This window comes from Anas acuta, chromosome 8 (genome assembly GCF_963932015.1).
Source record: "Anas acuta chromosome 8, bAnaAcu1.1, whole genome shotgun sequence".
In the NCBI taxonomy this organism is placed as follows: domain Eukaryota; kingdom Metazoa; phylum Chordata; class Aves; order Anseriformes; family Anatidae; genus Anas; species Anas acuta.
The window spans coordinates 14,617,265-14,644,541 of record NC_088986.1 but is presented as its reverse complement, the minus strand read 5'-3'; the positions used below and the strand labels follow the sequence as shown (position 1 = coordinate 14,644,541).

Genomic DNA, 27,277 nt, shown 5'->3' with positions numbered 1-27,277 from the left:
TCTCCTGCATACATCCTCTTAAAAATCCAGCTGAGAACCCCAACTGGTCTACTCTGTAGCAACAACAAAAGAAAGAAACTTTAATAAATATAGTATAAATATAGTATAAATAGTATAGTACAAATACTATACTATTAATAATAATAGTATAAATATAAAATAAGCATGCCAAATTTAAGTTTTGGATTTGAAAAAGTATTCTCAATCTGCATAGGTTTGTACTTTGCAGTGCCTGTGGGGCTACATTTTCTTTCTGTCCGTCAGAGATGCCTCATGTTATCTCTGTGGACTCGAGGAGAGGCTGTGTGTCATGCTGGGCTGGGCTCCCCCTTGTCAACCCCAAGCAAATCCCCATGCTCTGCTCATGGGGTGGCGAGGTGCTGGAAGCAGCGACTGGCCCCTGACGGTTCTCTGTAGAGGGCCTCCCTCGGTGGGGGCCTGTTCTCTGTCACAGCTCCAGGTCACCGCTGTCCAGCCTGTAACTGTTGTTCTGCTTATGGATGTTAGTAAGTGGGAGTGCTTCCATAATAACATGTGAGGGGCTGACAATATATATATTGTCGTAGTTACGACTTTAAGTAGTTAATGCAAGAAACTCACTCGGCTTTCTGGAAAGTAAAGGCTGGTGCCTTTACTTTTGCACTGTTTGTTGAAGAGCTAAATGCTTCCTTTCTTAACGCAAAATAAGTTTTGTGTGTTTGCCTTAGTGAAGTAAATGACCCTTGCCTATAAAATGCTAGTAGCTGACATTGTCATGACTTTGATATGTAGAGAGATTTTTGTAATTCATACCTTTTATTTACACTGTTTTCTTCATAAGATGATGATTCACAATTGTATACAAAGATGTATAGTAATTGTCATTTTCTTGATACCATATCAGAAGTCTTCATGCATCTATCCTTTTGTAAATATATGAAGCTGTAGAGAGAAAAGCAAAGCCACAAAGAGAATTGTTAAATCAGACTTGATGTGCTTTGCCAAACAAAGGAAAAGTTCAAACTGCATTGTAGATATAGTGCAAATGAATTTCTTTGCAGCCATAGACACTCATCCGTGGTCTAATAAAGACTATTCTAATTCTTTCCTTTCTTCAAGACTTTACAGCCCTATCTGTCTGTATGGGAATCCTTATCAGAATCGAAGCAGATGGGTGAGAACACAGATCGCCCTGGGAATTTGATCAGGATCTGAACAGAGCCCAGAAAGAGTGCTAATCACAGGCTATTTCAAATAGCCTACCAAAAATGTGCTGGATTAAAGAATAATATTTTAAATAAGGATTCAAATGTTCCTCTTTATGTGAACTCTTCTTTTGAAAATCATCAAACAATTTAGACAGTTACAATATATTTGAAAGTGGTGGGGGAAGAAAAAAAGATAGTGTTCACAAAGACTAATTGAAGCATAGAGATAGGTATCTTTCTTTATGTTCCCTTTATTATTTTTCACCACTTGTTTTATTAACATGCATCTACAGTTACATGTTGCTTTAATCTCCTTGATTAAGACTCGCTGAAAGGTTCTGTCACTATTTATTGTCTGAGTGCCTCAGGTCCCACTTTTTGTTTTACATTAACTGTGCTGCTACCTCTGCTGACTTGAAAACAAAATGTTGTTTTAGTTAAGTTCAGTAGGACTGATGCTCTTTTTGAAAAGTAACAACCACAAAAAAAACAAACAAACAACAACAACAACAAAAAAAAAAACACTGAAAATCAGTTGCATAGGTAAATGCTATGTTCAGAGAGAAAAACACCATTTTACTACAACAGACTGTAAATATTATTTTGAGCAGCTTTTCAGGACCCTTTTCCACCTTCTTTCCTTACCATAGGTTTGCTATGAATATCCTTTTGCTGTGAAATGTCCGGTTTTCTTTCCTCTAATGTGCTGATGCATTGTCTCTTCAGCCAGAAAGAGTTAACTCTGCTTGCCAGCGCTTTGCTGCTGAGCCACATTTAAGTAGTTCATTGGGGCATTGTGACTGTAAATGAGATATAGCGTCCTGACAACTGTTCATGATTTTTTTCATAAATAAATAAAACTGCATCAGAAGACATCCTACTTCTAAGGAATAGATGGTTAAAGATAGTGCCTCTCCCCACTAGTCCCTAGAAGCAAATTCACTAGAGTTTACTATTATTTCAGCCCAAGAGGAGAAAATATGTTTTTAATCTACATTTTTTTTTCCCTGTCAGTGAGTTCAGGAAGATACTTAACAGTAGAATGAAATAAAGGTCCATTGTAAAGGTAACTAGCTCATCATTACCACATGCATGCTGTTCACAAAACACATGCTACTATTTCTGCTGTACTGTTGTCTTTGATATTATAAACTTGATTTTTTTTTTTTTTTTTCCTAAACTGACTTTTAGATTCAAGGGTATATCTGGAACTGTATAATCTAAAAAATATTTCTAACATATGGTAAAAGTATTTGCATGCATGTAGATACCACCCCTCGATCTGAAATCTAGCCATTAGATACTGTATTTTGTTTTTTCTTTGTTTGTATGTGTGTGTGTATAGGAAAGAGAGAGACTCCAGTTATGAAAGAACCCAGTCATAATACTTTCTGGTTAGAGAACATAAGATCTGCTTGGAGAATTGGTAGCTAAAAACACCATTTAAATATTCTGCTCTGTTAATGCTTCAGGTTAATAAAAACTGCTGTAAGAAAATATTTTAGGATATAGATATTTAGAGCAGTTGGATTACTTTTGACAACAGTGCAAGGAATCCATTCAAAGCTGATTTCCCCCTTTTGTTCACTGAGGACCTGCAGAATCTAAGATAAAAATGGCAGTTGTCCTCAGGGCACCCTGAGGCATGTCATTAAAATTGGAATTTGATCCTCTTTTCATGGTTACTTGGGACAATCAACCACAGCAAACCTGAAAACTCATCAGTTTTCAAAAATATGACATGCCCTTGACTTTGTCAGTTTGGATTCAGTGTGCAAGATTTGAGTGTTTCAAAATCCCTTTAGATGTCACTCTGTCTTCAAGAATGCAAACATTGTGTCTTGTGCTATATAAAAGATACGGTGCTTCTAAATATTTCCAAGTGCTTACCCTATGTATTACAAGGGAAAAACTAAATTATAGTCATATAAAAATGCTTTTATTTTTATTAAGAGAAAAATGCTTTATTAATTGAGAATTTTGAACACTGCTAATTGTAATAAATAACGTACAAAGTCCAGTTCTTTTTAACCATTAAAACATTTTTAAACAGAAAAATAGACTGTCGGAAGTAATTTGGAGCTTTCCAAAGCTGTAGGAAACTATCCATTCTATCAGTTTATTTTATTTCTATTTGGTAACTGCAACTTTAAAAACTACCTGGAAAAGAGATGCAGCACCGCGTTTTGCCATTCCTTCCTCTGTACCTGGCCTCTTACTTCTTTGAAGAACACTTCCCGCCACCCTTCCTAGCTCCCAAATTTTAAGAATTTGCACATGCTTTCGTGTGTATTTTTTTTATAAATAGCAGGATTATCACGTTTCTGTTTTCTGCAAGTGGGCTGACAGAAAATTGTATTTTGTCTACATGGCAGAGAAACCACAAGCTGGCCATTTTGCTGTCACCTCAGCTTTCCATCAGGATCTCACTGGTGGTTGATGTGCTCGAAAGCATTTGGCCTCCCTTCTCTGCTCTTCTTTGTCCTGAAAGTGGAGGAGGAGCAGCTGCACCAAAATATTTTCTTCAAGAGAGGAACAGTGACTGCAAGACACCTCTGGGTGTACCTTGACTTCTCCCCAAGGCATTTTCCTCCCAGCTATCTCCTATCCTTAGGCTTTCTGTGATATGCACGTGCTAGTTCCTTCTGTTTTTCACACGTTTCTTTTTACTTAGTCTGTAAACTGAAGTTCCTAGTTAATATGCAGATTAAATGAACTGGTTTGCAGTTACAAATAATAATTGGCATAAAAGCGTTACACATGGAGCAGCACAAAACTTGGCAGCACCAGGCAGGAGGAGGTTTCTGTTCCTAATCCTCACAAGGCACACTGGTTAAGGTGTTTACTTGCACCATTTGTGTGGGAAGGAGAAACCTTGTCTGTTCATGTGGAAATTCCTAATTGCTTTCTTCATTTTGACAGATTTATGGGTTACAGTGAAACGTAATTGCAAGTAACATAACAAAGCAACACTCTCATGAGCACCTGTAGCGTTGCTATTATAAACAGTACAACTAACATCCAGTATTGATTATTGTATGAGTATGTTCTTCTAAAGGTCTCAATTTTTCTTGCTGTGTGGGTTGCTGCTTTTTCTTTCCTGCTTCTGTTTGCAGGAGAGTTCCTTCACTCTTCAGCCCAGAAGGGCAATAGCTGTTACCTCATTTTTCAGATCTGTTGCTCAACACTGAAATAGTTAATAGGATGTGCTAAGGGCACCCAAAAGCTGAGACTTGTCCTGAATTTTCACTTTCACAATTTAAATCCCTGTGTTTTTATAGAATGCTCAGCTTTGTAAAGTCATCATCTATAGAAAAGTGCTGAACTTCCTAAGAAGGAATAAAATATGTAAAATGGAGTTGTGTGTTTGATAGCTGAGGAAGTCACACGCTTACCCACTCTGCAACATGCTGGTAAAAAAAAGAGATCCTCAGAGTACCTTCATGCTCGACTGTGATGTCTGCCTCATTGATGTGACTGTTGAGGGGCTTAAGGTGGATAAATGAGGGAAGGAACCACAGCCTAAGGTTAGAATAGGTCGTGAAGGCTGGTATTTAGGACACCTCTGTCATCTGCCTAATTCCTGTACTGTCTTTTCTTTTGCAACAGCTGACAAACTATCCTATATCTTTGGGCCTTGGTATCTCCTCTCTAAATTAAAAACATTTCTGCATTAAGAAAATAAAAATGACTGGCAAAGTGTAGTAGGAACAGAAAGGTTTTGCAGACACTGAAAATCTCCTCAGATTAGTTATTATGATGACTTTCAATGAATATATATTGCATCTGTAATAAAAGAATATGGCCCATCAAGTAACTGATGAATAGCGTCTTTAATACAGAGAAAGAAAGAGGACCTTCTCATGAAAGCGAAGCAGTTCTCCAATTTAGACCTCTCCTGTTTCCCAGCTCCAGGAAATCACATCACTGTAGGCTGCAGTGGGAAGCATCCCACAGCTGGCTGAGCCCTTCCTTGCTCCAGAGACACTGCGCACTTCGTGGATCGCAGCCAGCTCTCATGCCATCTTAGCTGTTACAGTAGCCTCTGTTTCTTTGTTGTCGGTTCAAAGACCTGTAGAGGGCATGTGAAGTCCTTATTCAAGCTTTGAGACAGAGCAGTATGCTACAGGACTTTTTTTCCAGGGTTTTGAAGTCAAGCCTGTTGTATATACAGGGAAGAAGAGTAAAAGTCTGAGTCTGAGCATATTGGTCTAATACAAGCAAAAGGAAAAGTAACAGTGTGCCTTGTGTTGGCACAAGTCAGAAATTATTTTGTTGGAGCCAGTTCTGGTGAGAGGAATGTCAGAACTTTGAAATTCAGTTTTCCAAATCCTTCCAAAAATTCTGCTAGCAGACTGGCCACTGGCATGTTCATTGTCTGCCTGTGTTGAATTTTAAAATCTGTTGACATGAGGGGTTTGTAAGGAATGTAGCTGCAATGACGCAATTGGATGCAGTAAGATTTTTAGGAATTAGAAAGATACCTACAGGTTCATAACTGGTTTTGTTTCCATTGCAACATGAGTTCATGTTGGATTGAAGAGTTCTGCCGAAATGTAATTTTATGTTGACTTCTTAAAATTCATGATCAAGTACTCCTTATTACATTTGATGGGAAAAAGAATATTCTTAGGGATTGTTTGAGAACTGTTTCCTGATTTTTAAAATTGAGTATTGTGACTGTGGATAAAATTAGAGAGACAGGTCAGAGGAATGGAGATTAATTAAACTTGCATTTTTGCACAAATTCAAGATTTCGATCACCAAAGATTATTTACATGTGTACCTTTTAAATATTCTCTAAATTTACTTACAAAACTACGAGAGAGAGTGTCATAAACTGCCACCAAAAGATCCGACTTAAATAAGAAAAAAACATACAACTTGTAAAGGATTTAAACATTCTGTTTTCTCAGACAGCAGCTGAGTGGCAGCTCTGGAGAATCAAAAAGCAAATTGGCTGTCAAAGACAACTGGGGAAAAATAAGTGAGTGTTGGAAGTTATCGGCAGTGATCACCTTTTTAATTAAAGGCTGACTTTTCAACAGAAAATGCACTTCCACTGCCTGATTGCTTGCCTCATTCTATCTTTTTTGTTTTCTAAAATCTCACCTCTTGAGCTCGTGGTATTATTAGAGAAATTAAAATTGCATTATGTGCAAAGAAAATTTCTCGTTTATGAAGGAAAACTTGAAAAATAATGCTTAAAAGTTAAAAATGAACATGGAAAAAAGTTCAGAACTGGGAGACATTTAAAAGAAGCTATACATAAGTTATGTTTAAGTACAAATTTTTAAAGCCAGCTCATCATTAATTTTTCAACTTTTTAATTTATAAATCTTTTACTGAGTAGCGCTAGTATTAAACATTAATTTTCAAAGGATTTGAATTAATTTGTTGTCAGAATTTGTTAGATTTGTTTTCATTACACTAAAGTAAATCTGCAATAAGTCCATCAACCTGGAATTAAGGGATAGCAAGTAGATTCTACCTCATTCTGTTTTGTTGTGCCTTTTCCCATTTTCCCACTTAAATTCTTTTAAAGGAATGTCTTGGTTTTTTTTTTTTTTTTTTTTTTGAACATGTAGAATTTTTCATTCTAATAGTTTTGTATCATTATCCTAAATTCCTAAATTCCTTATGAGAGTTAGCAAAGGTACAAGCATGATAGTATACTGAGTTTGTATACTTTATACTATATATTGAAAAATGAATCATACTAGTATTGAAAATTGTATGTTGAAAATATAATACAAAATTCTGCTGCTACATATCATGTATTTGGATTGCAGTTGCCGTGAGACTGAGCCCTTACAGATTCTTAAACTTTCCTTGGGATAATTTTAAAGCTTCACTCAGCCTAGGATTTTAGCTTAAATCTGTTAAACAGAAAGGTCTTAAGACTGTCTGTCAGAATTTTCTGTAGATAGTAACATAAGTACTGGGCTTACTCAAATGCTGGCCTCACTGGAATCTGAGTACCTTGAGCAAGGTGCTTCATAGCAAGAGCTGAATCTAATATTAAGCATAAAATATTGATTGTTTAGATTTCTTGCTGAGAAAACTCATTAACATTTTAATATCAGCGCATGTGTATTTTCATATGACATTCTATTAATTTATGTTTGGTCAATATGAAAAACCCCTTCTCCTGAGCCTCAGACATTCCTATCCTTAAAGAGACATAGTTTTAGTTCCGTGACCTTTTTCATAGAAACAGTGAAGAGTAAATCTCATTCAAAACATTTAAATGAGATCAAACATAACCTGCAGAGTGGATAGAATGGAGACTCTGCTCTTTTTGTAATGCTTCTGATAGAAAAAAATTGCCTTTATCCCTTTGTTGTTAAAGTACAACTTAAATGTGATCGCGTACTAGACTAAATCAGGATTAATGCAAGTGGCTGTACTCTGAAATCATTGCAAATGAAATCCAAATCAGACGCATAAAAATTACTGCTCCATTTAAGTTTTAGTGGAAGCATTTTCTTCATATCCTAATGGCGGAAGCATTTTACTGTTGGAGTACCAGTTCTCTGCTGCAAAGAAAGTGTTGGTAATACACGTTAATACTGGTTACATATAGAAGTTTTAAAGTCACGCTGTCTTTCTGTGATACACCTCAGCAAATAGCACCAATTAATCATCACTGCTATGCCTTAGTGTTTTGGTCCATTTAGTTTTCTGATACGAAAAACGTAGACTTAAAGATGTTTAATTATAAATATGTACTTAGGGATATTTTACTAATAATATTGAAAAACTTTTTTTTTTTTTTTTTTTTTTTTTTTTCCAGTAGAACATTTGTGAATTCGGAAGTTTTAGAAAATGTTTGTTTTATCTTCTGTATTGTACTTCTCTCTTAGTTAAGGATTTCAGGATGGAAGGAAATAGCCTGGTATCTCAGCTAAAAATTGTGTTGTAGAGCACATGATGTGAATATGGCAATTGGGTAATGAGGGGTTTGTAAACTTAGTAAAGTATATAATTCTCTTCCTAGGTTCTTATCTATCTGGATTTTTATGTCTTTAAGTACTTCATGATCAGTAAATAATAAATTCAATTTACTGAATAGAAGTTTTGTCACTTAGAAATACTCACTTGGAATATATATTTTTAATTGGCATCAATGGCACATTTCCCAGGGAGCATAACAAAATGGATCATTTAATAGATGCCCAATCTCTCCATCCATCTATCTATCAGCACAGCACATGATGTTTTGACTTTAATATGGTAATTATCTCAGGCTGACTTCAGAGGAGGAAGCTGCCACCCACACAGCAGTGCTTAATTACTTTAGACTTCAGTTTGCCAAGAGAAAAATTGACTTTTTTTTGCACATTGCATGGAATTGAAATGATTTCATTGTCATTTTATTTGAAATGCAGCCTGACATCACCATGGCATCATGGGAAAGAAAATGCAAAATTTCTCTGAAATTCTTAAAATAGGCTGAAAGCTGCCTTATATTTTAATGGTTTTCTATGAAGCCTGTGTTCACATTCCTTGAATGTTAATGATGAGCTGCTTCTGCTTATGGGAGGAATTTTTTTCTGTGAATACATTTCATTTGCAAGCCAATGAATGCAGTTTTTTTTAAAGTTGCCAAAACCTGATACAAACTCTGGCATTTTAAGGGCAGGTGACTGTTCAAATTAATGTTTGCACAGTGTATAGTTTAAGCACATAACTAATAAGATGAAAGAGATAATGAATTAATGGTAGTGTGCAGGCAGCTTAGGAATCAAAGAAGTAATTTTTTGTCATTGACAATCACAGTTATTATCACAAAATGAGATAAAAAAGTTGCGTATGTGTGTTTTCAGCAACTGAAAGCTAAATTTAATATCTATGAAAATTAGCACAAGGTTTTATATGTATGTTGTTAAACATGCTGCTAATTGATTTGCCATACAAATACAGGGTGTAACCTGCTTGAATTAAATGCTGTAGACAGATTTTTGTGCTCAGAAGAGGAAAACTTGATTCCTAGATGTCTTACCCTGAAGTCTGCTGAAGACAAAGGGCCATTTTGGGATTGATTTCAAAGGCTTTATTGGGTCTCTTGCAACTGCTAATGCTGGCAGTGTTAAAATCATCCAAGCCTAGAGGAAAGGAGGAGATTGAGCAGACCAGTAGCAGGAAGGCTCCCATGGGGAAAAAGCTCTTTGCTATCAAGGCGGAAAACGCAGGCCTGAGTCTTAGCTCCGGTGCCTTCCAGTGGGTGGACGGCTGTTGGTGGGAGCGTGAGTAATGCAGATGACTCCTGGAAAGTATTTAGTGCAGTCTCTCTAGCCGCAGCTACGCAGTGCACTGCTGCCTGGGAGCAGTGGTTGGTGTCTGGGCGTTTTCCTCCGGCTCCGTGTGCAAGACTGAGGGAGGGAGAAGCACGTGCGTTTCTCTGTGGCACAGTCTGTAATAAATCTTCACACGGTGAATGCTGCCAGTCTTGCTGTTATAATTTTACCCTCAACAAGAAAATTCAATACACTGTCCTCCCAAATGGCAAATAAATAATATCAATACTTTCCTTTTTAAGGTTAGATATATCTTCTTCTCTTGGTTTAGACAGCTATATAGCAAAGACCCACTAAAATTATTATTTCGTTGTCACATAAACTTTTCACAAAAGAAGAATACAGAGAAGCCTTTTGAAATAAATCTGGTGACACTAGAGAGTTTACAAATACTAGCATATTAATATACAACTAAAATAATAATAAAAAACACCATGCTGCTAAAGATGTTTAGTATTATCTGCTCGCTGCGGGAGTTTATTAGAAACTCCAGCTTTCTTTTATTAAAATTTCAATTGGCTTGGTGAATGAGATCCTATGTTAGTGTCATAAAGTGAGAAGCCAGAAGGAGAGGATATTGGCATTTAAGTTCAGATTTCATTTTGAAATAGTGTATAGTATAGCAGAGTATTACATATCACAAATAATACATATTAGTGGTGTTAGAAATAGTTGCACTGATTCCTATATTCATCAAATTGTCATTGGTTTCTGTGCCATCTGTTAGTTTATATGTGTCATTTTTAAATATATTCTAAGAGTTTTTTAATATAACTGTAAATGAGAAGCAAATCCTGCATAGTTCTGGTAGCCCAGATGATATCCCAGAAGTGGCTTCAGTGTCAGGGAGTGAACTTTGAACCAAAACCCTTTGTGAACCAGTATAGGGAGGTCCATGGATTTAGATTTGAGAACTGTATCTTTTTAGGTTCATGCTTTAATAGCCATTTTGATTTGAGCCTGCTTAGGTTTTTTTCACCTCCATTCACACTTGTGTAAAATGGCAGTGTGAATAGGATTGTTTACCTCAATTGGGAACTGAGTTTTTTTTTTTTTTTTTTTTTTGGCCCTTTTGAAAAATGATCACAGGGTTCTCCACTTAACTATTTCTACTGCACTGAGCTGTGGTGGATAGTTTTGTATAATTATGCTAAAAACATTGGCAAAGATTTTTGCTGCATATCAGTCCCCATATTTCCTGGCGTCTTCAAAAAGGTTGAGCTCGTAAAGAATAGATGACCAGGTGGCATGCAGGAACATGGGGAGGTAGGATGTACTTAACGCTCCTCTTTGGCCTTTCCAGTATTATCCTCCTTGTAGGCTTACAGTGGTAATACTTTCTGCACTGGTCTTTTCAAACATGGTGGGTAGAGCTGAATAGGGGTACAGTGTCTAACACCCAAGAATGTAGGGTTAGAAGGGAGGGACATGACTCTCCCATTTCTCTGCAATGACTTGGCTGAAGTGGTGGTCAAAGCTTTATTCCACCTAAGATTGCACAGGAGGAGTCTAAGGTGTGTGTATGCATACGTGTGTGTGTGTAGATACACATACATGCAGAATATAAATACATGTATTTCAAAACTCAGTTTCATGCATTTGCTTTTCAAGAGCATCTCTGGACTGCTGTTAAATTCTGAATAGATGTTTTTACTTTTTTTTTTTTTTTCTCCTCATAACTTTGGTGGTCTCAGCACAGTGACATCTGGACATGTTGCAAAATGGTCATAAATTAGCTCACAGCCGGTTTGAAAGACTGCTGTAATTAACTTAAGATTTTTTAAATTTCATTTTTGAAGAGATTCCTCTGTTCTGCTGTTTGTGGTTGGATAATCAGTGTTTCATTACTGGGTGAAGTGTTGCTTTAGAAGTTGATGGCACCACCAACTCAGTCCAGCTGGAACCCTCCACGATGGGAAAAAAATCTCACATCCCCCCATCTGGGTTCTTCAAGACGTAGCAAGAAGTTTGCACTTCTGCAGCTGCAGTTCTTTCATGACAGGTTCTGTAAATTTTACACGTGGCTGTCTGCTTGGAAAATATTTTCCAGATTTACATGTTTACAGCATTGACATGTGAAGCTGAAGAGCCTTCCTTCTCGATTATGGCACAAGTATTCACAGATTGCACACTAACTTTATAAAATCTGGAAATGGATCATTTACAACTTTCAAACAAATCAAAGTGCCCTTTGATCTTGACTCCAAGTTTCCTTAAGAGCAACAAATAAAAATAACTCTTTTTTTTTTTTTTTGTGTGTTTTTCCCTAAATATGGTCACTATTAATATAGCTGTTATATCTCTCTGGAAACTTGAGCAACACATTTAATCCATTTTTGTTTCAAAGTGTTTGTCCTCAGTGGAGAAATATTAATTCAGCATAAGTAGGCACCAAAGAGAATGCTGTATGGCTGTGAAGTGTGTCTGTAGAGGCTGTACAAACTCAGCAAGAGATATCCTGGTCATTCCTTTACTCTCTCCTACTTCTGTGGTTTTGTATTCATGAATGTTATCGCAAAATGGGAATAGCTTTGTTGGGGGAGGGGGGGGGGGGGTGTGTGTGCAGCAAATGCCATGGAAATCTGTAGTTACTTTGATGCAAATTAATTTATCCCATAAACTTCCATTACGTTTCTGATTCCTACATAACCACTAAACACTTTTAGTGGTTATAAACATTTTTTCAACGTAGCATTAAAAATGTATGCTGTTGGAAGTGTGAAAAATCTGTAACAATTAAAGAACTCTTGGGTTTTAAAATATTGCATTTGGGCAGTAATCATCCCTGATGAGCTTCAGGTCACCAGATTGTCTATATTTGTTATTTTCCTTTGACCATTATTTATAGTACCTTGAGTTATGTTTTAAGGTATCTTTTGGATGCTATAACACTTTAAGAGGAAACAATACAGCTTGCTGACAGAAGAAATACATGTCATTTATGAATTCTGGTGTCAAAGATCCTTTATATTTGTTAGACCTTGCCATTTTCACAAGCGTGTATTTCTGCTGCTTGAAACTAATCTGACAGCCATCCATGGTCCACTATCCTAAGTATTTTCTTAATGTTAGTCACAGCATTGTCTGAAATATTTTACCTTTATAACAGATAAACTGTGGCACAAAAGACATTAAAAGCCCATTTTCTGTATTAAGGGTAGACTTTAGGAGGAAAAGGCTGGGCATTTCGAAAACAAAAACTGTTCTGGAGAACAGTGAAGTTGCATGGGTTAGCCGAGCAGGTGTTAGGTAGCTCATTTACAAGGGAGGAATGAAACATGTGTGGGCAGTTTGAACATTTATGACCTGCTTTCAAAGACCTGAGCTCAGACACAATTTTAGCAGAGCCCCACGTGGTCTAAGGCAGCTTTTCATTCTGTGATGTGTACTGAGATGGGTAAGGGCTTCGAAAGTCTTTGTTGTGTGTGTGGTGTGGGAAGTCCATGAGGTAAGATTGTGATCCTGGCAGCCCAGGCCTGAGGCAGGCCTGCGTGGCCCAGCCCCAGCCCTGCGGGCCTTGTGGCAATGGGCCACAGAAATGTTTCATAGGTGGAAATCCAACATCTGCTGTTTTAGACTGTCTTCTTTTCATAATTCTGTCATATATGTACACAACTCTTGCAAATGAGCAAAAACCTTAAAATATTTGATGCTTCCCATTCAGGTGAAGGATAACAAAGGATTTGAATAAAAACAGAAGTAAGCCTATGTCCTTCTAGACCCTTAACAGTTAAAAAAAAGTCCTCTCATGCTTTGTGGTGGGAGCTGGGCAAATATGAGAGAGAAGGCAGCAAGTCAGATGAATTTGGGATTCATTTTTGCATGTAATTCCAGGTGGTGAATAGCTAGGATAACCTAAAGGAACAAGATGAGCTAAAGACAAGTTGACGTAAAATGTGAGTCAACCCTTTTTCAGTAAGTTGCACCATCACTGTAAACAAATGAAAACTATTGCTTTGTATCTAGTTATACAGTACCCTCCATAGGCCACAATGCTGCTTAAAAAATGAACAAAGCAACAGGTGCAGAAGGAAAATGAGTGTCTGCTTTTCTTCAAGAAAAAAAATCAACTTTTTAACAGCATTGGAGTGCTCATAAAACACTTAATGATGGTCTGTAAATACAAAAAGCCACACTGTATACATGCACTGTACTAAACTGTACACAAACAAGGCAATGTTTCTGTAACTTGCTTCTACTATGAATTTCTTCCCAATATTTTTTCATCTCTACATAGCTTTCTGATAGTTGGATAATTTTGTTTGAAAATGAGCTTTACTGTCTTCTGTGTATCTGAAACAAACAGCCCTCACTGTAATACTGTAATCCAAAATTCAACAGTATAGAGTTCATAAAGATTTGTGTTACTTTATCAAGCTAAAGCCAAAAATCTGTAGTAGAGTTGCAAATGATTGTTATTTGAAACAGCTGCCATACAGCTTCTAAATCCTTTCCCCTGCTGCTTTAATACAGAATTTCTTTACAATTTTTCCACAAAATAACTTTTTCTTTTTTTTTTTTTTTTTTTTTTTTTTTCCTATGTAGTTCATTACTCCTGTAGCAAAAAATCTATAGTGTTGTACTCTTGCTATGCTAATGCCTGGAAGAGTAGCTGTTAATAAAACTCATAGTTGGTTGGCTAATTGATTTTTGGAAGAAAGAAAATGGACTTTAACAGGCCTTAATAGCTAATAGGCATTAATATGTTAAAGTTGCTTTTTGAGATTATAAGTGCTTGTTTGCTCATAATTAGGATTAAACCTAAATGTAGTGAGTGGTGATTATGTAAATGACAATGCTGAGTGGAGAGAAAAGAACATTTTAAAACTGTTTTATAATCTTTGTATTCCATACCCCAACAATCACGGAGCGGGAATTGGTGAGGTTCACATGCTCATGGTTATTCCCAGTTGGGATACTGTGGGGGTAGTGATGTTTGCAGCACTGCGTCTGCAGACTTCTCCTGCTCCTCCTCTTGGAGTGAGGTCTGAGATCAAAAAAGGAAGCTATTTTCTAAAAGCTGAAAATTAAAATCTATGCTGTACTTCTGCACCATTTAAAAAACACCTACAGTGTTCCTGACCTCTGCAGTTGGGCTCTACTGGAGGCAAGTGAGGAAAAGAGGTATTTCATTATGTATTTCATTACATATTTCATTATGAATAGTTTCCACTGAAAATTATCTTGGTGCCATGGTGGCTGCTGGTGACCTTGCCTTCTCCTCCTTTCCCAGCTGAAGGCCTTGAGAACCAGTCCTCCAGCAATGGCGGGGATGGTGGCAAGCCAACATCGGCTTTAGAATTTGGCATTCCCATGTGGCCATCAGGGCCAACAGCTTCTATTTGGTATTTTGTTCTTCTACTTACTGAAGCAATAGTATTTGGTCTACTAAATGGTTGTTAACAGTACATACATGCTTTTTGAAATTTTCCTGCCCATTGTGAAAACATTTTAGATCTATTTCATTTAATAATTAACCATGTGATGCATTTTATCAGGAAGGGGTCATAATTCTTTGTGTAATATCTCTTTAAAATTTTACATAGGCAGAACTTGTCCAAGGATTTTGTTTGTGCTCCCCGAGAGCTAAATCTTCAGACAGAAGGAACAGTCTCAAAGTTTTTTGGTGGTTAACTATCATAATGGCAAAGTAAGAAAATGTATTTCTTTACGTAGAGCTTACACCGTTGCTTGGTGTTATGCACCTAAGTGGCTTCTTTTGCATAATGGAAGTATCAGTGTGTGCCATTATGCACAGGTGATTGCAAGCCCGCAGGTATAATAGTTTTCTTTGCTAGTACTTTTAAAAGCTTTGCATTTAAGTGTTGTAATTTGGGAAGTGTCTTCCTAGTGGAAAGAATTTCTGGTATAAATGTTTTCATTAAGATATTTAATGCAATTTAATGCAATTAGTTGTTTTTGTTGATTCATCACTCACAAAACTTTTGGGTTTCCTTGCTAAAATGTCTTGCTTCAGAATGGTGAAGAATGTAAGCTGAGTAATTGGACAACAAACTATTTGCATTTTCAGTAAACTGTTTATGAGATATAGACAGTGTCCAAGGTAGTTGGTAGTGAGAAATTAAATGAGAAGATGGTTTAAAATTCCTTCCACATAGCATAGGATGTGGAATGTTATTAATTTAACCGTAATATGAGTTAAAGTGCTTTAGCTTTGTTGTGAGGAACATGTTTACCTCACTCACTGCAAGCCTTTCAACAGTAACTTCTGACTGCCTGCTTGCTCTTTGAGTGGAACTAACTACAGCAAGTGCAGTGCTCTAACTCTGGCCATGTCAGCCATGGAAAGTGAGTGACTGTACTGAGCACCAGGTGATGTTCTCACAGGAAAGTGTTATCACAGACACATGATGTGCTTCCATTTTGCTGCAGCTGTTGTAAGTTTCTGCAGAGGAGCCTTATTTGTCATGTAGATGTTAAAATTTCAACTGGAGCCCTTCCACTTTTAGTTTCTGGTCCTCCGTTTGCATGTCTTCATGGATGGTGGATCCTGGCATCCTGAATTAACTTCCACCAAAGTGTGGGTTAGAGGCAGTGAATCCAGACAAGTTTGATTTTCAGTTCTTCTGGATTTCCACCTTTCACTTGCGTTTTCCAAATATTATGACATAAACATTTTCAAAAATATTGTTATACATGTAAATGAGACTAGAGGAGGAGGAGGAGGATGATTATTATTATTTTCCTGGTGAATAAGGTTCTCCATGTTGTATAACAGCAAGAGATTGTTTCAAAACACATTTTGGGAGAAATTTCAGTTGATTCCATTCTGTTGGGGATGACTTCTTCATGTGCTTTTTAGTGCATGGGGAACAGAGCACAGAAATCCCAGTGAGCAGTCATTTCATAGAAAGGAGTCACGAATCAAGGCTTTTGAAGGTTAAATCTTATGGAGTGTGGTATCTGTTTTTAATACCTTTCTTACCAATTAAGAAAGTAGCTGCTAGGAATTCTCTCTCACTTCTCCAGTTTTTTTCCAAACAGGAAAATCTTGAGCATAGTGTGCCCCAACCAGGAAGTGCTCTGGGAATTTTCACAGATAATACTAAGTAAGGAGTTAACTTGCAGATTCAACTTCTGCTGACTGAAGTAAGAGATGACCCAGCTTGACTCTCAGATTTGAAACTGTACTTGCATGTTGGCTGGCAGAAAAGTAAACAACATTTAACTTGTAAACTTAAAACTTAATTAATGTTATTAAAATAATTGAGATAACATGAATATAAAATGACAAGATGCTGTTTTTATAGTACAAATATACAAAGCAGAACTGTAGTAAAAGTAAGTCATTCCACAGCGTATAAGAGCATGCATTATTAGTACATTAATATTTGTGTTTATGGGAGTTTTTAATAGTTTATAGGGCAATTGAAAAACTAAAATAATAATCCTGGAGGCTGCAAAGAATCACAAAGGACAACAAATATGTTAGTGCATAATCTATAATCTAGAGTATTTGTAGAATATCCCAAAGTACATACAAAGCCATACTGGCATGGATGTGACACTGCCAATTGCCTGTGCAAAGCCCAGGCTTTCTTAAAATAATGGCAAAGCAGACTCAGGCACAACGCTATTTGTGTAAACTTGTACTGGGTAGAGCTGGCAGGAGATCTTAAGAGTGGATGCCGAACACGTTGTCCTCTGGCAGCCATCTAGAGCAGTTCTCAAGGTCACTGCTGCCCGAGGAGCTGCTTTGGTGGAGATGAGGCACTCAGACCTCCATGTAACACATGGTGGTAACACCACTAACTGTATCTGAGCTGGTGTTTCTGGGAGAAATCAGGATTAGTTTGGTTCAAGGAGGTGTAATTTCAATTACACAGCATTGGTGTTAGTAATCAAGAGCCAGGGAAAAGAGAGAATTAAATCTCTTATGTTTATTTCTGTAAGAATGGGGGCATGCAGGAATATAATTTTGATGGGAATTAATGGTTAATACAGTGTAATTAAATAACCTCTAATATTTTCCAATGTAACATTTCTGACAGTAGTAATATAATGGCAGCGCTATTAATTAAGTGCGTCTGTAGAAAAGTATGGATAGATTATCCTGGAGGGTAATTGAGTCAAGTAAAGACGCAATGAGAAATTTGAGTGTAAAAGTGAAGGAGAGGGAGAGGAAGGAGCAAAACAAATCTGCATTAAAGACATAGTCACATAGTTGGAATGATGTTCATTAGAGAGTATTGAATTTGTGTACAACTATTATGTGTTCCAGGTTACGTTATGTTAGCAAACCAACTCTTAAAATGAACAAACAAGAACCCCCTTCATTGATTAATTCATCTATTCACTGGAAAAAAATGCCATGCTTGGTACTGAATTCTATCAGCAGTTTAATAATGATACAGAAAACAGATTTGAATTTACATTATAGACTGTAGAATGTTTTAAAATTCCTATTAATTTTCTTAGGCTTTTTTCCAGGAGATCTATATTTTTCTTAGAAAAGAAAAGACTTTTTTTTTTTTTAGTCGTATACAACACATCTGACCCTGGTTTTAGTATCTGAAAGAGAGAAAATGTATTTGCTAGTTTTGTACCCTATAACTAAATTAATAGACTCAGAGACCGATTCATTAAAATTTTATATCTGATTTGTTTGGGTCATAGCTCTGTTATAACTTATTATAAATATCTTATATTCCTTAATATTGCATACTCTGTGAACTTAACAGACATTAACAACAATAGCCCATTTGGAGTTAGAGGGGAAAAAGCAATCCTTTAACTCACCAGCTGAAAAATGACACAAAACACTTACGTGCTACAAAAGTGATTTGACCCCTCTTGCTTGTAATCAAGGAAATTATAAATAATTGTGACCTTGGGAGGATCAATAGGAACTGTCCACCTTCCTCCCCTAATGATCTGATCCTTTTATTTACCTATTCAGGAATTCACTGAATGGTATGCTGGGCTAAGGCTCTTTTATTTTCATGATCTTTCATATAAGATATTGAACAGTTCTTGCTGCTTTATGACAAGATTAAGGAAACACTGAGTCTCCAGCTTTTCTATTGAAATTATTTCATGTATGGTTCTTTAAAAGTATTGACTGACTCAGAACCTCAGAAAAGGTTTCATTACACAAGTTAAACTGGAGGAGTGTTTTACTCCCTCCATTTCACTGGTCAGGGTGGAGGAGCAGGGAGGGGAACCGAACACCTAACCATCACTTAATTCCTCTGTGGTTGATTACGGTACATCTTGTTCTTTTTGATTTTTTTTTTTTTTTTTTTTCAGTTGTTCCATGGCAATATCTTTGTTAAAGAGAGGAGAAGCAGTCATGCTGGCAATAGAAAGGTAAGGTTTACAGAAAGAAAAAAAAGGAAGTCCTTGTGGAAAAAAGGATCAGAGATGAACTGACATTATTAGAAAAGCTATCAAACACTGATCATGAAGACAAGTCTGTATGGACTCTGATGGACATATTAAGGGAGAACTACAGATGGTTTCCTGAACCAGAGGGGACCATTCATAAGAAAGATTCATGAAAACACAGGAAACCAAGGAGAGAAATCTTGTCCTCATGGTAGAGTAGCTCCTTGTGACAGAGTCTGAAATGCTGCATTTTAAGTATGTGTACTCAGTGACATTAGAGGAGGACACTGGATATCTCTTTCTCTCTACTCAAGTAGAATTCCCCTGTTAGTGCCCAGTGCAGTCTTTCTCTGCATGACTGATGGATCCAGCTACACCTGTCACTATGTGCTTGAGCAGTCCATGGGAACTGTTCTATACCTGGAGTAGTATTTACATAAAGAGCAAAGTAAAGCAAACAAAGAAACAAAAACGACACTTGTTGGCTTCCTTAATTGATCATCTGATGTGAGACTTGGACACTGCTAAGTAAAAGCTGGTGTGAAGTACTACCAGTAGTGCTAGTACTGCCAGTGTGATGCCAGTATCAGCAAAATCTCTGAAAGCTTTACTTGTATGAACTTAGTAATTGACAGCCTTAGTAATTAACAGTCTAATGTAGTCCTAACAGCAAAGAGGTTGCTGTGAGCTTTCTGCTTTTCTGCTGGCATCACAGGTGAGTATTTCTAGATGTGAGTAATGTAGGTTGGGGTTTATGGTTATTCCTTCAGAGTGTTTTTTTTTTTTTTTTGTTTTTTTTTTTGTGGTGTGATTGTTTAGCACTCAGCACTACTCCTTGGGGAAGAGATGTACTGCTGTTACCATGGTCTTGCTTCTTTTTATTGCATCAGGTACAGAGCCCTCCTTCCTGCCTTTCAAGAATGATCCCTTGAAAACTTTTTGGGATGCCCCTGTTCTGACACTCTCCAAATGAGTACCTACACAACATGCTGTTTTTTTTTTTTTTTTTTTTTTTTTTTTTTTTTAATCTGAGCAAGGGTCCTTTCAAAGTTATTGAGGGGTGGGTCATCTCAGCACACCAGAGAGAGAGACTATCTTCTGTCAGCTTTGGAAGGTCTGCTACTTGATTGTAAACCCACAAAGTGGGAAATGGCACTGGACTAATAGAAAGGACCTTTGCAGGTAATTATGGAGGAGCAGTACTGGCTCTTGGGTAGGCACACAAAGCCTTCCTGTTCTGATTTGCAGAACTCTTCTATTTTTACTGTATTCAGAAGGAGTGTCTGATATGCTGTTTAGTATTATGTGTATGACAGTGCTCCTGGAGTCATCATTTTTCAAATCCAAAGGCTTTTGGCAGATTTAACAAGACTTTTTCTCCTTCTTCAAGCAGGGAAAGTAGTTTTATTTTTTATAAATATTCATTTTTATATCCAACCAAAACTACTTTCTCTTTTCTAGGCCTTTAAAATCCAAGGGCTCTAAAAGCTGTGTGGACACATTGTGAAAACTCTCACAGTAAAACAAACACTCTGTGGTGCAATTGCTGATGGATGATATTTCCATGAGATATTACATAAAACAAAAAAGGAAGTGTTAAGCTCTTTGCTTTTCTTCCTGGAAGCCATAAATCTGGATACCCTGTTTATAGTTCTTTCAGCACTGTGTAACTCTGATACTTTGAAATTTCATGGTATAAAAAGTATTGCTCATGCTACAGCTTGTGGCTAATTGCTGGAATAGGTGGAAATGACAGGCCACTGATTTTTTTCTCTCTCCTGTCCTCTGAATCTGCTTTAGATCTCATATTTCTTCTGGCATAAACCAGAGTGGGATGTATGGGGTTGTTGACCAGGATAGTCTGTGTGTGTTCATGTAAAGGAACATGCTTTTGATCTTTGTACTTGCATGCTAAACTAGGCATATTGTAGCCCTCACATTTTGGACTTTGATCAGCAAGCCAAACTTAGGAGAGAAGAGCTGAACAGAATTGAGAACAAAGACTGCCTAAGGTTGCAAAAATGCTACATTTCACTCATCTGCTACTAAATATCTGACTTGGTTTTTGAGTTCTTCCTGATGGTTGTGAGAGAGATAGCTGATAGTGTTCTGCCCATCTCAGGCAGACTCCAGTTAATAGAAGACTGCCAATAATTGTCAAAATGTCAGAAAACCATTTAAAGATTTACAGCTTCACAGGAAAAAAAAAAAAAAGATAACTGCCCTTTTTGCTCCTTTAGTAAATTGAGAAAGTCAGGGTAAAAAACTGTCTGTATTAACTAGAATAAGTGTTAGTTCAGAGTCCAGGAGTCCAAATTTTCTTTGACTGTGTAAGATGACAATCTCTAAAGACTCTAAAGAATGACAGAGTTGCAGATTCCTACTTTCATCAACTGTTTTTCTGTCAGCACTGTGCAAATGCTAAACTTGATTTGTCAAGTTGTTGAACTGCACTGACTAGAGTTTTGTGCGTTAAAGAAAGGATAAATCATTATTAGTAGTAGCATTAGGGAAATGCAGGAACCTTTAAAATGTGTGTTAGCATAATTGTGTCATCAGAAGTTTCTAGATTCTAAGTAGATTAACTCAATGAAATCACAGATGAGTACTGTTTTTACTTCAGGTAAACTGGAGGAAAAAGTCCCATTCAATTTATTTGTTTATAGGTGGATAGTTTGGAGACCCAATGCCTTCCATTCTTCAATCATAAATATTATTTAAATACTCTTTCCTTTAAAACTCAGGTGAAATTAATTAATCAGGGAAGCTGGGGATTAACCTTCATTTTTACTAATGCATCGTAATGTTAAACATGTGAAATGGAAGGCATAGATCTTGCAGGACATTCTAATACGGTAAAAGATTGCAAATACTTCCATGCAATACAATAATTTCAGGGTGGGCTTTGTGACATATTCTTTGAAAACATATTTCAAACCTTTGTGATATGTGTTTAAAGACTGGTGAAATATTTGTGTAGAATAATATGTTTAATTCTAGTTACAAGATTTTGTCATTTTTGTCATTAATCACAATGACAGACTTTTCTCTTTAGGCCAAGGGCAAAAGTTCCTGGTTGTTGATCTAGCCAGAAAGTACTCTAAAGTTTGCAGTGGCATGTCATTAATATTTATGCTGCACAGGTAATAGAGTAAATATTAGACCCATGAATTATTGAAAGTGAAAGAAAAGTGATGAAATACTGTTTGTTAGTTTGGTTGTTGTGTAGTTTTGCATGTTTGTGAGAAATGGCGGACCCCTGAAAGAGAGAATCACTTTGATTACTGCTTATGATTTCTACATTAATGGGAATTTTTGTTGTCAAATCATATGAATATTAAAAATAATTCTAAATGTAATTCTTGTGGTGCATTGTAGTATAAGAAAGAATGGAAGTAGTTTAGTACAGCTAATTTAGAGAGGCTACAGGAGTACCCTTTACAAATGACTATACCCTCAAGAAAGTGTTTGCCGGTCTTTACCATGATTTCCTGAATGACACAGGGCAAGTGCTTTAAACCAGCTTTTCCCTTCTGTTAGAGGATGAACAAAGAGGATGCATCAGGCTTTCTGGATTATTGTCCCACAGCTGCTGTTCAAGGGGCTGGTCAATGGACTTAAGTCTTTGATAGATTTTCATAAATTTCCCTTTTAGCTTTGGGGGTGGATTGTAAGAAAATTATGCACATGTAAACTGTGGGAGTAGTGCCAGTGGTATTCATGTCTGCCAGACTGCGAAACAGGTAAACAGGTAAGGAGTTTCTTTTTGGGGATTCTGTGGTGAGTTTGTAGCAGTTTGCAGCTATTCCTATATTTAGCAGAAGGAGCAATGAAGGTCAGCAAGGTCAATGTATTAAGTAGAAAGCGTATGAGATAAAGGTTTGCACCAGCTATTGGACTTCAGACTTGAATATTACTTTGTTGGTGTATAGTTGTTAGTTAAGTGGTGAGGCATTGTAGAGCAGCCTGATCATAATACTGGAGAGGATCTTGCAATCCTCGGTCACTCAAGGACAGGCAAATCGTCCAGCTGATGGTACTGTACTTTGAGTTGGCTGACAGTGAATTGATTTCCCAGATCACATTCTTGTTTGTAGAATACTTTCTCTGCCTTACTATCATTTTTTTCATGGATGGTTTCAAAGCTTCCTGATGTCGTAGATAGGTTGTATCCTCTCTGCAGAGTCAGCTCCCTTCCCTAGCAGTGTGTATTCACGCCATATGTGGCTGTCATCTTACTCTGTTCTGCCAGTTCCTTCTCCTCCTTAGCCTAGCAGCTCTGTGGGACCGCACGATGGCTGAGGGGTGCTAGCTGATAGCTCTCCTTTCCTCAGAGAGGCATATCCCATTGCTGACAAGCCCATGCCCTGCTCCTGTCATGGAACTGGCTTGGAGGCCTGAGCTCATGTGGCGGCAGGAAAGGGTTTCTCCTTGAGGTTGTGACTGTTTGCTCACACTAACCTGCTGCCCTAGACAGCTATCATGCTTGTGTCATAAGTTTGCGTGTGTACTTGTTATTTCTCACTCTTTTAAGAGAGACTGTATTGCACTTCCTTATGAATACTTAGAAATAGATTAATGTAATCCACTTTGGCATACACTGACATGATTGCAAGATTGGTCAGAGATTACATAATGGTAAGGAGAGGTACTTCTGTAGTGATCCATGCAAAATGTTATCTAACATTGTCCAAATTTTCTTCTAAGGCCATAGCACTTGCCAAGTAATAGCACAGTGTGTTATGAAAGTGATCTGAGCCACTTTCTGTGTCATGTGTATCTTTATCGTGTTTCTTTCTTCTCCTTCTGTGGTACTTACTAGCTAAACCTGACCATGCAGTAGCAAGCATTGTATGGGAGATTGAATCAAGCCTAATATAGCTGTCTTTTGTGCTGATACTCAAAGCTTGTAAGCAGGAGAGATGTGATGAGACCCTCTCTGCTTTAGTATTGACTTCCCATGGAATTCAAAGGAACTCTGGCCTGAGGAACTGAATCCTGCCATGACCTAGATAGGATGATCATGCTTTTGGGTAGGCCAGGTAGATGATACAGCAAATCAATACTGTATTCATAAAGAAGGACCCACAGTAATAAACAAACAAAAACAAAAAACAAAAAACCATCAACTCATTGTTGAGGGAATCACTTAAGTCAGAGAGAGGCTGCCAAGGCCAACAAGCAGTGAGGCAAAAGTCAGCAGGTGGTGCTAGAGCTGGTCAAGCAAGCTGTAATGCAGGGACAGCAGAGGTCAGGATTAAGAAAATGCAAGAGGAATGAGGGCTGAGTAGGTAGGAAGCAGAATCAAGGACCACAGTCAGGAATCAAGGTGTGAAACATGATATTGAGGCAGTGTGCAAATTCCCACAGGGTTGCTTGTACAGGGTGTGGCTTGACGTCTCATGTCATTAAGCACATGTGCTGAGAATGGTCTTTGCTTTCTGTTAACTCAGTCACTATTGACCAGTGACCACAGGAGCCTCACTCCAGCTAGGCAGCAAGTTCATTAGGTACTTGTGTTTTTGACACTGGCTGTAGTATGGCAGGAACTGCAGTCCCCTTGTCCTAGTGTTTTTTTACTGTCTACAGAGTCTGTAGTTCTTTATCAGACTGGTACTGAAGCTGTTTACCAGAAATTTACATTCTGACAAACCAAGCTGCTTGGGCCTGGGAAACTACAGGCATATTCCTTGTTGGCCTATTAGGCTAGTATCTGCCTCACCTTTGCTCCTCACGTTGAGTCTCTCTGATTGCTTGAGGATGGAGAGGCTGTGATTTTGCTGACTGTGCTGCTTTGGTTCAGCTGTGAAGCAGTTACTTATAATTGGTGCCAAGGAGTAGCAATCAACTGGAAAAAAACACACAGGGAAAAGTTTTTTTTTTTTTTTTTTCTTTTTTTTTTTTTTTTTTTTTTTTTTTTTTCTGTGAGCTGAGGCTTGAAATGAAAATGTGGATGGAAGGAAAGAAGACATAGTGGAGTCTGGTTTTCTGTGGTTTACAGTCAAAATCTACTTCTGGAATGGTGAAGGGAAAGGAAAACACAATAATTAGCACATAAGCTGCTTGTGCCCAGCTCTCAATGGTAATTTTTATGATGTCTCAGGAGGGTGTAGGGTACGCATAGTAAGAAAAGACACGTGTTCTGAAGACCATAAGCTCAGGTTATAGGAAGACTTCATTTGGATTAAAAAAAATATAATAAAAATATAAGGACCTTGACAATGACCAAAAATAAAGATTAGTGTTTCAGATACCTGTTGGGAAAATGTAGTTTCCAAATGCTAACAAAAATGAGAATTATATATTCCTTGTTGGTAGATCTCAGAGTCATTTTCACAAAGTGGATTTCACAGTACAGTGTTTGTTTTTTTTTTGATCACAAACTATTCACCAGTATGGTTTTATGTTTTATGCTTTTAAAATGGTGCTGAATGTTCTACCTTAAAAGTATAAAAAATAAATTCTGATGTCACCTGCTTCCAAATATTCAGGAACAAAACAGAATGTCAATTATTTGCATTTTGCCTTTTTTTTTTTTTTTTTTTTTTTTTAAACAAGCCTTACTCTGGTGCATGAATAGTGGAAGTACATGCTCAGTGTTGCAGCACAGTATTTTTGCTTAACTTTATCATGGGTCATATGTTGGTTATGGTCATTCTTAATTATTATTTTTTAATCTTTTAGCTTAATAACAGCTTGTTATCCAATTTCATCTCTTTCTTGCTACTTGAGTTCTTAAGGTCATCTAGTTCTTATTAAATTTTCATCTCTTAATTTTTTCATGTCTTACATCTTTATGCTCTGATTGCCCTCATCAAATTCAACAATATCTTATTTTGTAATCCCTAAAATCAATACTAGCATTTTCATATCCTTGATCCTATTTTGTCCAACAGGCTCAATTATTATCAACACTTCAGCTTACATTTAAATGGAGTAAGTCTCTTGCAATTTGAGTTAAAACTGCTTAAATAAAAATTATAGTGATGAGAATGATGTATCCAGCTCACCCACTGACTTCTACACCTTATCTGGCTAGTGTTTTTGTGAAAAGTCCTCTCTTCCTGAAAGGGCTATTTTATTTTATTTTATTTTATTTTATTTTATTTTATTTTATTTTATTTTATTTTATTTTATTTTATTTTATTTTATTTTATTTTATTTTTTATATATAAAGAATTGCTTTTGTTACTCCTGTTGTTTTATATACTTACTCATGCAAGTGTAATGGAAACCAGATTTACCTAATCTGAAGATTCCTGAAGCTCCTGCTCCCTCAATAAATGGTGTATCCATTTTTATTTTTTTTTTTAGCTGTATGGGTGAATCTGGGACTCATGCATATTTGTAAACATTTTTTGGCTGTTAAATCACTTTTGCTGCATGTGTAATCACGAGAGTGTAGTGTGAATGTTACACTTGTTCAGGTAGAGCTATTAACAAAAGAGCCACTGAAGCAACGAGCATTTCTTAGCTCTGTGCCATTGTATTTGTTGTAGGCTTGGATCCTGAATGAAGCAGTGGGAAGGTGTGCTGACATACCATCTGAGCAATACTTTACATTTTGAATTTGAAAGACTATTCTAGGGTTTTTTAAAGGACCTGTTAAAGAGTTAACACCAATTCACTTTGTTATCTGTGGTAACACAAATAGATAGTGAAACTTTGGGTGGAAACTAGTAGGGATTTCTAACAACATAATTGCTTTGTCAAGCAGACTGAGCCTGAGACCCGTCACCCCAAAGCACAGACCTCTGCTGCTGAGCGGAAGGACTGATCTGCTCGCTGGGAACACTAACAGTTGGCTGTTCTCTTTGGGTCAGCCACAGCAGGAGGCAGGAACACAATGTGTTAGTGTTTAAGAGAGTTTCTTTTTGAATTTTTACTTTTGGAGGTTGGAATTATGTAAGCCAGCTACAGAGAGCCTCTCTGCTTAGCTACAGCCGGTGTCATGCTGGTCACACTGAGCCAATTAGGCTTCCAGAAGTCTACCGTGAAACTTATACCAGTGACTCTGCAACAGCCACAGCATTCATCCTGGAGAGGGGAGAGGGGGGAAGAAAAGTGAAATAATTAGCCTCTAGAAATGTGTACAGTTCCAGATAGTGCTAAAAATTACTTTTCTGATTTTAATGAAAGGTACTCTGGCTCAATAAAATTTAGAGCAAAGCCCTGCTGGTTCAAATTATTAGTGCACACCTTAGACCTGGTGAGTTTTATATAGTTTCATGTGGCTCTTTGAACATTTTGCACAGCTTTAGTTCAACTCTATTGACCTCCATGTAAGAACCCTTTTATAGACTTACATAGAGATGAAATTAATTCCTAAGGAAAAGTATTAATGGGATGGGATTTCTTATAATATTCCGTGGAGATGGGGAAGTTTTCCAAAACAGCAGTATGCTTTTGAGTGGGAGAGAAATTATAGAGCTGGGGTCCTTC

General features: G+C 37.1%; 1 long non-coding RNA gene across 2 annotated transcripts in view; it reads left to right on the top strand.

Moving 5' to 3' along the window:
- LOC137860564 (uncharacterized) overlaps positions 1–27,277 on the top strand; it is a 92,820-nt gene that overhangs the window by 19,949 nt on the left and 45,594 nt on the right. For both annotated transcript variants that reach the window (XR_011099013.1, XR_011099012.1), the window contains exon 2: positions 18,758–18,817. This is a non-coding gene — a long non-coding RNA (uncharacterized lncRNA). The remainder of the gene's footprint in view (positions 1–18,757; positions 18,818–27,277) is intronic.